Genomic DNA, 14415 nt, shown 5'->3' on the forward strand with positions numbered 1-14415 from the left:
GTGCAATATTAAAATTTGAAAATCTGTAGGCTTTGGTTTATATCTTTTTTTTTTTTTTTTTACGGTACGCGGGCCTCTCACTGCTGTGGCCTCTCCCGTTGCGGAGCACAGGCTCCGGACGCGCAGGCTCAGCGGCCATGGCTCACGGGCCCAGCCGCTCCGCGGCATGTGGGATCTTCCCGGACTGGGGCACGAACCCGTGTCCCCTGCATCGGCAGGCGGACTCTCAACCACTGCGCCACCAGGGAAGCCCTGGTTTATATCTTATTAGTAACATGTGATCACAAAAAAAGAATCATTCTGTAGCTGCGTTTTTGTGTGTGTTATTTCTGGCCGTTTTTAGAGGTTACTACAAACCATACATGTAATTTGTTTGTTGTAAATGTAGTTTTTTAGAAGAGTACTGTTAGGGGTGGGAAGCCCCTGGTCTTTCTGCTAACCTTCTACTCAAAATGCTTAGAAAAGGATTCTTCCTGCTTTCATTTGAGGCGTATGGAATTTCTCTTTTAGTAGTTACTATTATGCAGTCCAATTAATTTAACATAAAGGATTAAGGACTATGATTTTCTTTTCAAATCTTTATCCAGTTTGGAGGGAAATTGGGATGGTTAAGGTTACAGTTTTACCAGCTAAGGCTGGTAAAAGCTTCTAGTAATAGAGAATTCACTCCCCAAATACTTAGCCCAAATGTTTCCTCCTGAAAGTGAGTTTTGTTTGTCTCCACTTTCCCGGAGGTATTTTCATTTTATTGGTAAAAGGAGATGTGTGGCGTTTTCCCCCTAAAGAACTGAGACCTTCGGAAGGTGTTGGGTGGTGGTAAAGTATTTATTTGGTAGTAACTACATTTTCCCCAGTTTCTTGTACTCTGTTGTAGACACTGATATTCTGAGTTTTTTGTTTTTCCCCTCTTTAGAAGAGAGGTGTGCTGATAAGGAAATAGTTTGTAATTTTACCAAAAAGGATCAGACAAAACAATTTGTCTGAAGGTGCAGTAAGATTTCAAGAGGTACAGGCACACCTCATTTTATTGCACTTCACAGATACTGTGTTTTTTACAAATGGAAAGTTTGTTAGCAACCCTGCATCCAGCAAGTCTATCAGTGTCATTTTTTCCAACGGCATATGCTCACCTCATGTCTCTGTGTCACATTTTGGTAATTCTCGCAATATTTCAAACTTTTTCATTATTATACTTGGTATGGTGCTCTGTGATCAGTGATCGTTGATGTTACCATTGTAATGGTTTGGGGGCATCACAAATCATGCCCATAATAAGATGGTGAACTCAATAAATGTGTTTTCTAACTGCTCCGCTATCTGGCCATTCCCCTGTCTCTCTCCCTCTCCTCAGGCCTCCATATTCCCTGAGACACAACAATGTTGAAATTAGGCCAGTTAATAACCCTACACTGGCTTCTAAGTGTTAAAGTGAAAGGAAGAGTATTATGTCTCTCACTTTAAATCAAAAGCTAGAAATTATTAAGCTTAGTGAGCGAGGCATGTCGAAAGCCAAGATAGGCTTACAGTTAAGCTTCTTGGGCCAGTTAGCCAAGTTGTGAATGCAGAGGAAAAGTGCTTGAAGGTCTCCAGTGAACCTGGAATGATAAGAAGCAAAGCAGCCTTATTGCTGATATGGAGAAAGTTTTAGTGGTCTGGAGAGAAAATCAAACCAGCCACAACATTCCCTTAAGCCAAAGCCTAATGCAGATCAAGGCCCTAACTCTTTTCAATTCTGTGAAGGCTGAGAGAAGTGAAGAAGCTCCAGAAGAAAAGTTTGGAGGTAGCAGAGGTTACTTCATGAGGTTTAAGGAAAGAAGCTGTCTCCATAACATCAAAGTGCAAGGTGAGGCAGCAAGTGCTGATGTAGAACCTGGAGCAAGTTATCCAGAAGATCTAGCTCAGATTATTAATGAAGGTGCTCACTAAATAACAGATTTTCCACATAGATGAAACAATCTTCGACTGGAAGAAGATGCCACCTAGGGCTTTCATAGCTAGAGAGGAAAAGTCAATGCCTGGTTTCAAAGCTTCAAAGGACAGGCTGACTCTCTTGTTAGGGGCTCATGCAGCTGGTGACTTAAGTTAAAGCCAGTGCTCATTTACCATTCTGAAAATCCTAGGGCCCTTGAGAATTATGCTAAATCTACTCTGCCTGTGCTCCATAAATGGAACAACAAAGCCTGAATGACAGTACGTCTGTTTACAACATGGTTTCCTGAATATTTTAAGCCTACTATTGAGACCGACTGCTCAGAAAAAGATTCCTTTCAAAATATTGCTGCTTGTTAACAACTCACCTGTTCACTCCAGAGCTCTGGTGGAGAGGTACCACGAGATGAATGTTGTTTTCATGCCTGCTAACACAGTATCCACTCTGCAGTCCATGGATCAAGAAGGAGTTTCGACTTTCAAGTCTTACTATTTAAGAAATACATTTTGTAAGGTTGTAGCTGACACAGATGGTGATTCCTCTGATGGATCTTAGCAAAGTCAATTGAAAACCTTCTGGAAAGGATTCACCTTTCTAGATGTCATTAAGATCATTCATGATTCATGGGAAGAGGTCAAAATACCAACATTAATAGGAGTTTGGAAGAAGCTAATTCCAGTCATCATGGATGACTTCAGTGGAGGAAGTAACTGCAGATGGGATGGAAATAGCAAGAGAAGTAGAATTAGAAGTGGGGCCTGAAGATGGGACTGGATTGCTGCCATCTCATGATAAAACTTGAACAGATGAGGAGTTGCTTCTCATGGATGAGCAAGGAAAGTGGTTTTTGAGGTGGACTCTACTCCTGGTGAAAATGCTGTGAAGATTGTTGAAATGATAACAAAGGCTTTAGAATATGACATAAACTTAGTTGATGAAGCAGCAGCGGAGGATCGACCCCAATTTTGAAAAAAAGTTCTAGTGTGGGTAAAATGCTATCAAACAGCTTTTCATGCTACAGAGAAATCTTTCGTGAAAGAAAGAATCAATCGATGTGGCATATGTCATTGTTCTCTTATTTTAAGAAATTGCCGGGAATTTCCTGGTGGTCCAGTGGTTAGGACCCTGTGCTTTCACTGCCGAGGGCGCGGGTTCAATCCCTGGTCGGGGAACTAAGGTCCGGCAAGCCGCGCAGCGTGGCAAAAAACTAAGAAAAGAAAAGAAAAAAAAAGGAAATTGCCACAGCTACCCAACCTTCAGTAACCACCACCCTGATCAGTCAGCAGCTATCAACAGAGAGGCAGGACCCCCAACCAGAAAAAAGATTATAACTCTCTGAAGGCTCAGATTAGATAGTTGGCTTTTAACAATAAAGTATTTTTAAATTAAGGTGTGTACATTTCTTTCAGGCATAATGCTATTGTACGCTTAATAGTGTATAGCTACAGTATAGTGTAAACATAACTTTTATACGCACTGGGAAACCAAATACTTCTTGTGACTCGCTTTATTTTGAGATTTGCTTTATTGCGGTGGTCTGGAACCAAACCTGCAATATCGTTGAGCTGTGTGTGCCTATATGCTGCTGCTTTTTCTATAGGATGGCTGAAAATTCATTTTTATTTTAAACAGTGTTAGTTTCATTTTCAAATAGCCTGTTCAATATGTTTTTTGTTTTATGGTTATTTTTTGGCTGCGTTGGGTCTTCATTGCTGCGTGCGGGCTTTTTCTAGTTGCGGCGAGCGGGGGCTACTCTTGGTTGCGGTGCGCAGGCTTCTCATTGCGGTGGCTTCTCTTGTTGCAGAGCACGAGCTCTAGGCGCGCGGGCTTCAGTAGCTGTGGCAAGTGGGCTCAGTAGTTGTGGCTCACGGGCTTAGTTGCTCTGCAGCATGTGGGATCTTCCCGGAGCACGGCTCAAACCCACGTCCCCTGCATTGGCAGGCGGATTCTTAACCACTGTGCCACCAGGGAAGCCCCTGTTAAATAGGTTTACCTTCGAGCTCTGGGCACCTCTATGGGCAAACTACCTTAATTTTGAAGCCACAGATCCAGTTATTAATCTGAAAAGGCACAATAAGTAATTTAAATATTTTCGCTACGTTTTTGCTCTTTTCAGACACCCTACTTGTAAAGAGAAGGCTCTTGGGAGCTGCTCCTAAGAAGTGGTTCTTTGTCCTGTATTGACTCCCTGCCCCCGTGAACTTCTGTGTCCCAGTGTTTGTCGTAGCAGCACAGTGACGTTGGTGTGAATAATTGATTGTGGTGTCTCCTCCTGGAGACTGTCAACTTCGTGAGAGCCGGGCCCGTCTCCTTGCTTACCATTGCATCTGCAGCGTCTAGCATCACGCCAGGCGCACGGTCAGAGTTCAGTAAATAGTTGTTGAATAAATGCGTCATGAGTGACTGGGATTAAAGACCTCTTCAGCATTCACAGTCGATCGTATGTGTTTTGTGTATAACCCCGCGGGTGCTGCTAACTCCGTTCTCCTTGAATTGTGTGTGTTTTGTTAGGGGATGTGAACTGGATCCTAGTGAAAGAAGCGTTCTCTATAGATTTGTAGGCTTTAGATTATAATAATTATATTAATAATAGGACCCTAGAAATAATTTATTTTAGTTCTCCTATTTTATAGATGAAGAAACAACCAACCATAGGACTAAAATGATTTAGTGGTTAGGTGACTGTGTCAGGATAAGCTAGTCTTGCATCCAGGCCAGAGTTATTCCTACTCTTACCTCCCCTTGAAATATGGTCAGGAGTATGTTTATTTAATCACTGCTTGCCCAGGGTATAGGGTATTAAAAAGGGAAGACAGAAATTCTTCAGTTGAATGAGATTACTCTGTTTTTTTTGACATTGCTACTTTTGCTATGGCTAGCCTTATGAGGGTCTTCATAAAAATGCCTTAAAAAATGCCTTAAAAAAAACACCACAAAACGATCTTGGAGTCCAGTAATTTCATTTCCTGGTATAAGTATATTGCCAAAGAATTATGAAAATTTTATTCCAAGAGAAACTCCATCTGACTAAGTAGTGGAAACAGACTTAGCAAGTTTGAACAGTCGTACACAGTGTGCTTTCCCCCAGTTGTTGATAAGAAAAGTAGGTCATCAGTATAGAAAGAGTATTTTGAAACACATTCGTCATTAATTTTTAAGTGAGAGTGCTGGGCCAGTCATGGTGGTAAAAGTTCTGCAGTTGGGATGAGAGCTCTTGGGATTAATTTGGCTCTTTGAAGAGAGAGGCAGAGTCGAGCTTCCGAGCCTGATCTCCTGTGGGGCACTTTAGGGAGATGCTAGCAGCTCAGAGGATTCTACTCAGTTCCACCGCGTTGTCTGGGCAGGCAACGCCTGCTGCTGTCTCTGATGGGGGTTTCTTCAGCAGTCCTTTCTTAAAGCTCCAGGGAGGGGTATAGTGGGTGTGTTTATAAAGATGCTGGTGATAAGCAGAAAACTGGGAGATAGAGGGATTGTAAACATGTCATCCTGACACATTATGTTCTGAAAAATCTGCTCTTCCTTTGATAATGTAGTAAAAAAAAATTCTGTCATTGAAGAGCTAGAGATGACCCCTACAACCTTGTAATCTCATGTGTTAGTAACTGTAAAATTCATGTCGTGTCATTCTTCTTTATTTTAAGGGAGTTCCAGGCCCTTTTCGGGCATCTTTTAGTTGTAAAGGGTCTCTCTTTAATACAAGTGTGAGAGAGTGGATTTGAGGATTTGGGGTTTCTGTATTTAGGATCTTTTATCTGTTGCTATTTTGCTCTCCATGTCACGCTCATTTCTTTTTTTTTAAATTTCAGCCTTACTGAGTGTAGTTGACACACCGAATTGTAAGATATTTAAAGTGGGCCTCGCGGTGATTTGATGTACGTACATAGCTCGTTTGGTCTCTTGTCAGACTGAGTTTTCAGCAGTCACTCTCAGAGCTGCACGTCTCACTCTGTCATTGGGGAGCGGGGAGCGCCTGTGTTGATGGCAGGCAGCCCCCACTTCTTTTTGTAACCAGTTCCTAAAATGAGTACAGAATTGTAAACTGTGAAAGTCGAGTCCTTTTCTTAGAAAGCTTTAAAAAGAGTAAAAACCTGTCCGTTGCACCTCACCTTTTAGAACTTGTTCTAGATGTGTTGATTCCAGCCTTTTAGGCATGTCGGTTCAGGCTCTTGGACAGTTGAGCACAGAGCCCTCTGGCCTAAGCCTGAGGGTTTTCAGTCAGAAGCAAAGATTGGTTTCCTTTGGCACAGCTAATGCGCTCTCTCGTTGGTCTCAGCATATTTGAATGCGAACAGCCAGTTTGTGTATTGTATAAAGTGTGAGCCAAGCGCAGTTTCCTATTTAAAAACGGCACCAACAGGCCAGGTGGAACTGTGAGCTGTGGAGGCAGCACCCCATGGAGCGGTTCTGAGAGGCATCACTGGCTGACGTGGGAAAGCCAAACTGTATGTGTGTGTGGAGTTTATCACTGAAAAAGTATGAAAGTTCAGGGGGTGAAAAGTTGAATTGCTCCGTACTTTGTGGTTCGAGGTCATCGTGTCTCTCTCCGAAGTCCTTTATCTTTGGGCGAGTCACACAGTGTCTCTGGGCTGAAAATGAAAGTCCGGAACTGGTGACCCTTTTTACTCCAGGCTTCTGTGAGGACCCAGCCTGGATGTTTCTTGGTAAATCCGACTTGCATTTCTTTGTCTTTTCATTCCAAGAAACGTTTAAAAACCAAAATGATAATGGGTTCTTGAGTCGAAACAAAGTGCACTTAGAGTCGGTACGCCTCCTTCTTGGCATTTTAACCTAGTACCTGGGTGGATAATGGGATGAAAGCGTTTGGAAGGCTATAATGAGCGTGAATTTTCACCCTTTACTTTCGCCATTCTTGGTGTCATGATAAATTGAACCAACATAAGGGCTGTTCCATACTTGCAGTCAGTTGTCTTAAGTGGAGTGCAAACCTTTCAGCCTTAGCTGCTGTGTATGAGGAATGTTGTGTATCTATCTGACTTTCTCCTGTGCTTTATATAAAGCAAATTGTTGCATGCGGTCTGTTTTCTTCCTTCGTAAAACAACTTCTATTAAAGTAGGTAAATTAGGCGTATTTTTCTTGAGTATCTCATATATGAATCTGTTAACTAAGGAATTGGATGCAGTTCAAATGATTTGTTAGGTGAACTCTTCAAGTGTCACTGATGAATTTTGTTTAAGGACATTCAAAAAAAAGCACAGCCGTCTCATATCCAAAAATGATGAACGTTGAATTTTTGTATTTAATCAGAGCACCTCCCGTATTTGCTTTCGGTGTCTGCTTTCTTGTGAATGTGTCTTCTACGTAGGCTTACATATTACCTTTCTAACTTCTTACAAAGAATTTTTAACTGTTGGCATTGCCATTTAAATAACTGATTTCGGGACATTTGTTTCCTCCTCTGCTGTCCTGCTTGCCACTTTCTATTAAATAACGTGTCCGATCTCTCCCACATTAAAAAGGGCCAGAAAAGCATCAACTTAGAGGGAATGTGTTCTTTCCCTATTGGGACATTCTGGAGTCTCCTGTGGTTGCTGCTGGCTAGGGGACATGCTCAGCCTTCTGAGTCCTTGAGTAATTGACGCTCTGGAATGGTCTCAGCTAATGTGCCGAGCAGGATCTTGCTGCTAGTAGGGGTTTTCCTGTATGTGTTCCTAGCAGGATGTGTTTCCTTTCATACAAACCATAGAAGTGCATCTGCTGGAATCTTTAAACAGGAAAATGTCAAAATTGTCGTCATTTTTTACGAGATTGATGGAAGTAGACAGAGAGAATAGAGAAAAGGTAGTAACATTTATTCAGGTGTTTTGAGTATATTTTATTTGGTGCCATTACAGTATTGTAAACACCCTGTCTTGTTTACATTTTTCCCTCCCAACACCCAACACATTTCTTGTATGGCCTGTGAAATAAATTTTCTCTGTAACTTGACTAGGCAGTACCATAAGAAGCATGCCTTCACACTCCCCTGGAGGTTGAGGATGATCAACTGACTGTAAGATGGAAATTTTCTTCTGAGAATGATTTTCATCAAACTTTACTCTGATGCTTATAAAATAAGTCCTTAAACCATGGACCTTATTTTTACAGCTTGTTCTTGGTTAAGATGTTTACCCAACATGTAAAGAAAATTTTAATCATTTTTGTTTCCTTAGATGAGCTGCTAAGTATTGTGGATCTTGGTAGTCAGCTTTTAGATTTTCTTTATTTGGAGCTGAAAACGAGAATATATTATCTACCCATTAGAAATTTATGTAGGAATGTAAAATTGGTGCAGCCACTATGGAAAATGGTATGGAGGTTCCTCAAAAAATTAAAAATAGAGCTACCATATGATCCAGCAATTCCACTTCTGGGTATTTATCCAAAGGAAACTAAATCACTGTCTTGAAAAGATATCTGCACCCCTGTGTTCACTGCAGTATTATTTACAATAGCCAAGATAGTGGAAACAACCTAAGTGTCCATTAACAGATAAATGGATGGGAAAATGTGGTATGATGGAATATTATTCAGCCATCAAAAAGAAGGAAATCCTGCCATTTGTGACAACATGGGTGGATATTGAGGGCATTATCCTAAGTGAAGTAAGTCAGATAGCGAAAGACAAATAACATTTCAATATATCAGGGGTCCACAGCCTGTTAGGAATCAGGCCACACAGCAGGAGGTGAGTGGTGGGCGAGCGAGTGAAGCTTCATCTGCTGCTCCCCATGGCTCACATTACCGCCTGAGCCATCCCTGCCACGCCATCTCGCCTCGGTCCGTGGAAAAATTGTCTTCCATGAAACCGGTTCCTGGCGCCAGAAAAGGTTGGGGACTGCTGCTGTATATCACTTAACATGTTGAATCTTAAAAATGAAAACAAAAACAAAACAAAACCCAAACTCATGGAGACAGCACATTTTGGTGGTTGCCAGAGGTGGTGGATTAGGGGGGTGGATGAAATGGGTGAAGGGGTCTAAAGGTACAAACTTCCAGTTATAAGATGTAATGTACAGCATGGTGACTATAAAAAAGATAGATAAATTAAAAAGAGGTTTACTACGATGGCTGCTGGACAATCAAGACTTAACTCTTGCTTGGCCTTCAGTATCATCTAGAAACTTGGGCAGAGGAGACATGTGTCTTTGTTTCTAAAACTGAGGTTTCAACCACATCTTAGAGAGAGCATTTCAGAGTTGGGCCTGTGCTCTCAACCTGCTCTCACATTGTCTTTCAAAGACACCTCAGTTTTTATTATAATGAAAACCATTCTAGAATAGTCCCAGTCTTATTGGAAATTTGGGCAGGCCTATTATTATAAGGCCTTGGGTAAGGTTTGTAATTCCCAACATTTTGTGGAAATTAAAAACCACGTTGCATTTTTTCTAAAATCAGTTTATTTTGAAATTTGTAAACATTTCTTTCATTTGCTTAATGAACGACTTATTGCTACATTGTCTCCCTCCTTATTACTACGAGGATCCTTTATTACTGTGATAATTGCTAAGAAAGGGCCCTATGCAGTTTGAAGAATTTGTACTTGAAAGACCTAATGAGCAGGCAACCTCTCCAAGGTTGAACTCTGACAAGACATTTAAAATTGAGAACTTCCCTGGTGGTCCAGTGGTTAAGACTCCGGGTTTCCACTGCAGGGGGCATGGGTTCTATCCCTGGTGGGGGAAGTTATGCATGCCTTGGGGTGTGCCACCCCCCACCCCCACAAAATTGAATGTACTCTATCCTTGGACTTTGTGTCTATGTATTAGTTCAGGATTCTTTCACTTACTCCTTTTAATGTAACTGAAAATTAGATTTCTTTATAAAATGCTTTAGTTTTGGGGACACTCTAGTTTATAATTTGGAACAAGATATTTAATAAAAGAACGCCTAAGTTTGATGATATGACGTTTGGAAATTTATAGCCAAGCGTTTAAAAAATTGGTGAAACACTAATAGCATTTGATAATGCAGGCCTCTTTCTCGAGGAGAGGGTTTTTTTTTTGTAGTAAACAGCATGCTGAGGTGGGAGAACATAAAATTTTGTAAAGGTTCCTTGATAACTGATACTAGTTCATTAACGTGAAAATCATACTTTTGGCTCATAATCAGTAGGAAATTGATTTGGGTTTTCTCCCTTTGGGTAGGGAAACCTATTAGCAGTCTCTTAAATAACAATTGTTGACATTTATGGGACAGTGCTTATTACTATGCTTCAGATTCTATGCTAGGTACTTTGCAGGTTTTTAAAGAACAGCTTTATTGAGGTATAATTCACATATCATACAACTCACCCTACTTGAAGTGTACATCAGTGCTTTTTAATATGTTCACAAATATGTGCAACTATCACCACAAATTACAGAATATTTCCATCACTTGGGAAAGAAGCCCTGTGCTCTTTAGCTGTAACCTGCTATTCTGCAGTACCGCTTCCTCCCCTCCAAGCAACTGCTAATTTACTTTCTGTGTCTCTAGGTTTGCCTATTCTGGGCTTTTGTGTGAATAGAAATCATAATATGTAGACTTTTGTAATTGGCTTCTTAGCGTAATATTTTCAAGGTTTATCCAAGTTGTAGCATGTATTAGTAAGTACTTTATTTTATTTTATTTTTTAAATATTTACTTATTTATTTAGGCTGCGCTGGGTCTTAGTTGCGTCATGCAGGTTCTTTAGTTGCGGCATGCAGAATCTTTAGTTGTGGCGTGCGAACTCTTAGTTGCAGCATGCATGTGGGATCTAGTTCCCTGACCAGGGATCGAACCCGGGCCCCCTGCACTGGGAGCTCAGAGTCTTAGCCGCTGGACCTCCAGGGAAGTCCCCGACTTTTTTTCTTTTTAATTGCCAAATAACATCCCATTGTGTGGATATATCACATTTTGTTTTTCCGTTCATCCAGTGGATATCCAACACATGGGTTGTTTTCACCCTTTGGCTGTTGTGAATACGCTGCTATGAAAATTCCTGTACAAGTATTTGTGTGAATACCTGTTTTCATTTCTTTTGGGTATATTCTTAGTTGTGGAATTTCAGGGTCACATCATAACTCTGTTTAATCGTTTCAGAACTACCAGACTGCTTTCCAAAGCAGCTGCACCATTTTACATTCCCGCTACCAGTGTATGAGGGTTCTGATTTCTCTGCATCCTCATCCATACTTGTTATTCTCTGGCCTGATATTAGCCATCCTAGTGGGTGTGAAGTGGTATTTTATTGTGGTTTTGATTTACATTTCCCCAATGGCTAAAGATGTCCAGCACCTTTTCATGTGTTTATTGGATGTTTATGTATCTTTTTTGGAAAGATATCTATTCAAGTACTTTGCTCATTTTTAAATTGGATTATTTGTCTTTTTATTATCGAGTTGTAGGAATTTTTTATATATTCTAGATACAAGTGCCTTATCAGATATATGATTTACAAAAATTTTCTCCCATTCTGTGGGTTGTCTTTTCACTTTCTTGTTGGTGACTTTGAAGCACAGAGGTTTTTAATTTTGATGAGGTCCATTTTGTACACTTTTTATTTTGTTGCTTGTGCTTTTGCTGTCATATCTAAGAATCCTTTGCCAGATCCAAGGTCATGAAGATTTATTCCTATGTTTTCTCCCAAGAGTTTTAAAGTTTTAAGCCCTTATAGTTATATCTTTGATCAATTTTGAGTTAATTATTTTATATGATGTGAGGTCAGGGTCCAGCTTCTTCTGTATGTGGCTATTCAATGGTCCCAGCACCATTTGTTGAAAAGACTTATTTTTCCCCTCATTGAATGGTTTTGGTACCCTTGTCGAAATCGCTTGACCAAAGATGTATGAATTTATTTCTGCGCTTTCAGTTCTATTCCGTTGGCCTACATGTATGTCCTTGTTCTGATTTTGTCAGATTTCTGCGAGATGATCATGTGATTTTTGGTTTTTATCTGATTGATACATGTTACATTAATTGATTTTCAGATGTCACACCAACCTTGCATTGTGGGATAAGTCCCACTTGGTCATGGTGTATAATCCTTTTCATGTGTTGCTAGATTTGGTCTGCTAGTATTTTGTTGGGGATTTTTGTGTCTATATTTATAAAAGATATTAGTCTAGTTTTCTTGTGATGTCTTTGTCTGATTTTGGTATCAGACTAATACTGGCCTCATAAAATTTGTTTGGAAATTTGTTCCTGTCTATTCTTTGTAAAAATTGGTGAAGAACTGGTATTAATTCTCTAAATATTTGATAGACTTCAGCAGTGAAGCCATCTGGACCTGGGTTGTCAGATGTTGTTTTTAATTCTTATGATGGGTATCATCCCCTTCATTTTATAGATGAGGAAACGGAGGCTCGTAAAGGTTAGTGGCAGAGCTGGGATTTGAATCTGGATTACGGATGATAACAATAGCTGACATTTATTGTGTATTTAGTTATGTGTTTTTAACCAGACAGGGTACTTTAACGAAATCATCTCCTGCTGTAGTCCCATTAGCAAGTGCTCATTTAATGATCACTTTAACTTTATATGTAATGTACCCATTTCCAGATAGAGAATCTGACACTTAAGGAGATTATGACTTTGCCCTACTGAACCACGGCCAGGAAGTAAATGGTACAGCTGTGCTTCTCACTCACAAGGTTGCCTGACTCTGGAGCCTGCCCTCTTAATTGCCTTTCTCTACTGTGTGCAGCAAAAGCAGCTGTGCCACATGTGGGCAGCTGAGCCCAGATCAGATTCGACCTTGGATGTGAACGGCCTGGCCCAGACAGCACAGCACTCCGGGAGCCCCGGCTTTTCTCACTCTCTCTGCTCTGTAGCTAACTGTCCTCCATGGTTGTAGCAAAAGAACCTATCATTCTGACTTCGTGTAGTTAGATGAAAATTTGTGTAACATATGTCACTCTGTGTAATACAGAAATGACTTTTAAAGGTGTGTCAGCCAGCTGGCAGATTTGTGTGATGTCTTTCAGTGAAGACATTCAAAGCACTTTCCATATTTATGTTAATATTCATATTGTTGGTGAGATTAGATGGTATCTTGGCCTATTTGAGTGGAGAGGAAAGATTGTCTCCATTTTTCAGGTTGAAGGGCTTCCTCAAATGTCCGTTCACATTGATTAGTGGGCCCCAGAAAACTGACCCAGTGCCTGTGTGGGTAGCGGGGCTGGGTGGGTGGCGGACCTCACAGAGGGTGGTGAGGGCTGACTTCCTGTGGGGCAGGGGGGGTGCTATCTCAGCCAGGCAGCCAGCCTTCTGGGAGCTTCCAGAACACAGGGCTGGAGGCTCCCCTGTACAGGACCAGGTCGTCTGTGTGGTACCTGCTGGTACCCGTGCTCACCTGTGCTGGTGTTGTTCTGTCCAGGGCCTGCCCTGTGGCTTCTGGGGCGGGTGAGGGGTGGCCCCTGACGGTGCAGCACTCAGGAGCAGAGCTGGGTGTCTAGCTGCTCCTAATTAGGCTTTTGGTCAGTTTTCCCTGCAGCTCCTCTCCCACATCTGTTTCCCTTCTGAGTGCTCGGTGGTTTCACGGTGGGCCTGGTGTCCTGTGAGCCGCTCCTCCTGAGACCTCAGCTGAGTGGAGAACACTCACTTCTGTCAGTTACACTTGCCTGACAGCTTTCCTCTTCCACGGTTTTGTGGTCACATTTGCTCTCTTGTAGGCTCCTTTCCAGTGTTCTTTCGCTTGTCCTTTGGTGTTTATACCAGCTTTTATTCCTTTCCTGTCATTTTGTTAGGATTTCAGGAAGGAGTGGAGGTAAAACGCCATTTGTGTTTCTTTTGTAGATTACCTCTTCATGTACTTTGTGTAATTTCCTACTGGGATTTTCATGTTTGGAATCTATAAAAACTTTATATATGAAGGATATCAACTCTTTGGCATATGGTGTAATTCTCCCTTCTTCTTTGTTAACTTTACTTTTGAAACACTTGCTGGAAGGTAATGGCAGGGATTCCGGCTTCTGCTCACTTGTGCAGATGGTCGGGTAGGGAAATGGATCCTGAGACCAGCTGGCTGTACATTGGCTTTTGTGTGGATGTGCTTTTCTTTTGGTTTTCACCACCTCGTGGAAGCTGTCTTATCTCCTCCAGTTTGAGAAGTATTCATACTGTTTCACACATGGAGGACCCCGGCCAAGTGGAAGCAAGTCATTTGCCGTCTCCTCCACCAGGTGCTCTCAGCCTCGGGTCCTGGTGGTCAGCTGGGAAGGTGTGGCAGCAGCTGGGCTGAGGAACACGCCTGCTCACCAGCCTGCCAAGGCTTTGTCACCTCAGCCCAGCCACACGCCCTAGGCTTGGAGAGAGGCCGCTTCTGCACATGCCTTGAAAGGGTAGAAGGAGACTGGCAAAACTAACTTCTCTCCTTTTGTGCTTAGCAGTGGGCCCAGAGCCACGAGGAAGGGAATTCAAGGGGAGGAATTAGCAGCAGCCCCACATGTGTCCCATTTGGCATGAGTGGACAGGTGTTAGTTAGCCCTCCTGTCCTTGGGGATCAGGGGCACTTGTTTTCAGC

The 14415-nt window shown here is 41.8% G+C and overlaps 1 protein-coding gene across 2 annotated transcripts in view; it reads left to right on the forward strand.

Annotated features, from left to right (window-relative positions):
• Positions 1 to 14415, forward strand: part of CORO1C (coronin 1C) — an 83306-nt gene that overhangs the window by 12463 nt on the left and 56428 nt on the right. Inside the window, exon 1 of one of the 2 annotated variants that reach the window (XM_089894611.1) lies at positions 5125 to 6372. The exons of the other annotated variant lie outside the window; for it this stretch is intronic. The gene's annotated coding sequence lies outside the window, so the exon portion shown is untranslated. Of the gene's footprint in view, positions 1 to 5124; positions 6373 to 14415 lie in introns of those variants that run through there. 2 annotated transcript variants of the gene reach the window in all.

The sequence above is a fragment of the Delphinapterus leucas genome, chromosome 14 (assembly GCF_059928025.1).
Source record: "Delphinapterus leucas isolate spDelLeu-1000000601 "Yukka" chromosome 14, BTC_Dleu_Yukka2, whole genome shotgun sequence".
Lineage (NCBI taxonomy): Eukaryota > Metazoa > Chordata > Mammalia > Artiodactyla > Monodontidae > Delphinapterus > Delphinapterus leucas.